The sequence below is a fragment of the Furipterus horrens genome, unplaced genomic scaffold (genome assembly GCF_987537825.1).
Source record: "Furipterus horrens unplaced genomic scaffold, mFurHor1.1.pri manual_scaffold_2, whole genome shotgun sequence".
Classification (NCBI taxonomy): Eukaryota; Metazoa; Chordata; class Mammalia; order Chiroptera; family Furipteridae; genus Furipterus; species Furipterus horrens.
This window is the reverse complement of record NW_028327172.1, coordinates 67,172,367-67,174,475: the sequence shown is the minus strand read 5'-3', so window position 1 is coordinate 67,174,475 and position 2,109 is coordinate 67,172,367. Positions and strand designations below refer to the sequence as shown.

Sequence of the window (2,109 nt, the reverse complement as noted above, 5' to 3'; positions counted from 1 at the left end):
TGTTTGAGTTAGATAACAACTATATGTTTATTAAAAATTTTAGGCAGTTTTGTCAATAGAATTTCAGGAAAACAAAATAGGATAAAAACAATGCACAGTGGAGAAGGAGGAACTCTAATATCAAGTTTAGAGGATACATGGAACACAGATATGTAAGGGTATTAGAACATAAAAAATATTGAAATTAAAATAATAAGGGTAGTTGAATTTTCAGGTGTTAAAATACGATACAAATAAATCATAACTGAAACAGTTTGCCATTATCACATAAATAAAAGAAAATGGTTAATTGAACAGAATAAATAATCCGAAAATAGAGACCTGATAATATATTGGTATTAAATATTACCTTTCACACCTGGGAGAAAATATGGGCACTTCAAAAATTGTTGGGACAGGAAGACACAATGGCGAGCTGTCGTCACTTTTGAAACGAGAGGCAGGAGCCGCTGCTGAGTCCATCGGAGCCCTGTGGTCACAATGTGTGGTCACCATGTGCTGGGGGACACATGTCACAGCAATCGGGCTGGTCATGGCGCGCAGAACTCCCAGGAGCAGGGCATCACCCTGCTCGGGAGCGCCGAAATAGTGGCCAAGTTCTCATTTGCCATCAACAGCCTTTTATATCAGCTTGGCATTTATCCCTCTGAAACCTTTACTCCAGTACAGAAATATGGACTCACCCTTGCTTGTAACTACTGATCTTGAGCTCACAAAATACCTAAATAATGTGGTGGAACAACTAAAAGATTGGTTATACAAACGTTCAGTTCAGAAACTGGTGGTAGTCATCTTGGATATTGAAAGTGGTGAGGTCCTTGAAAGATGGCAGTTTGATGTCGAGTGTGACAAAACTGCCAAAGATAACAGTACACCCAGAGAAAAATCTCAGAAAGCTATCCAGGATGAAATCCGCTCAGTGATGAGACAGATCACAGGTACAGTGACATTTCTGCCACTGTTGGAAGTTTCTTGTTCACTTGATCTGTTGATCTATACAGTCAAAGATTTGGTTGTATCTGAAAAGTGGGAAAAGTCGGAACCATAGTTCATTATCAATCCTGAGCAAGTTTGACTGCATCCCGTCACTACTACAATCCACAAAATAAACAGCATGGTAGCCTACCAAATCCCTGTCCTTGACCGAAAGTGAGCGGAAAACAAAAATGTAATTCCCAGTTGTGTTTCCCGAAACCAGGTCAACTATAGTTCGGGATGTATTTCATTGATTTTTAGTTGGGGAAAACTAAACATGATACTTTATTGAACTGTGCATAATTGTTCCATTTTTGGTATCAGTTTGACTTTCCATAGAGTTGACATAATTTTTTGCATACTGTTCAAAAGGGAACCAGCAGATGACATTTGCACTGTCATGTCATTCTTTGAAGGTGGTAACTAGATGTGAAAACTTTTGCTATAAAGCTAGATGCCTTTGTAATCAGACCTTTTGGCTAAGTAGCTTGACTCAGAATATAGGTAAATATAAAACACAGCAAAAGAAGTCTGACTATTTGGAATAATTTTTATTTAGGTCATAAAGTAACTGATAATCCACAATAACAAAATATTGCTATTAGGTCCTTTTGCCCATTATTTCATTTGTATAGTTTCCATACTGAAAAAAGTCTCCAGTTATTTGATTTAATATATATGTAATTTACACTTACAAAGCTATCCCTATCTCTACTGTTTAAATTTTGGTGATATAGAATTCTTAACAATGCCTTTTTGTGTTTTAAAAAATCAAGCTTTAAATGACAATGATAAATAAAGTTAAATGCATATGATTAAAAAAATTATTGGGACAAATTATATATATTTAGAAAAAATTAATGTAACTACTTTGCTTCACAACCTAAATAAAATTAAATACATTTCATTTGTATTAGGTAAATAAAAATATCTACCCCAAAATGAAATCACAAAGTTAAATAATAACTTGCACAAAAGACTTCCAAAGCTATGGACTTATATAAAAGGCCTAAGAAGACCTTTGGAGTTTTTGTCATAATAGCAACAATGTATGTGTGTGTGTTTGCCAAGAATTGTAGATCACCACTTAGCTGTGCAGACAAGTCTTTAATCCCTCCACCTCAATGATCATTA

At 35.2% G+C, this 2,109-nt stretch overlaps 1 pseudogene; it reads left to right on the top strand.

Annotated features, from left to right (window-relative positions):
* Positions 1-480: 480 nt before the first annotated feature.
* On the top strand, positions 481-1,153 carry LOC150018739 (mitotic spindle assembly checkpoint protein MAD2A pseudogene; annotated as a pseudogene).
* Positions 1,154-2,109: the final 956 nt, after the last annotated feature.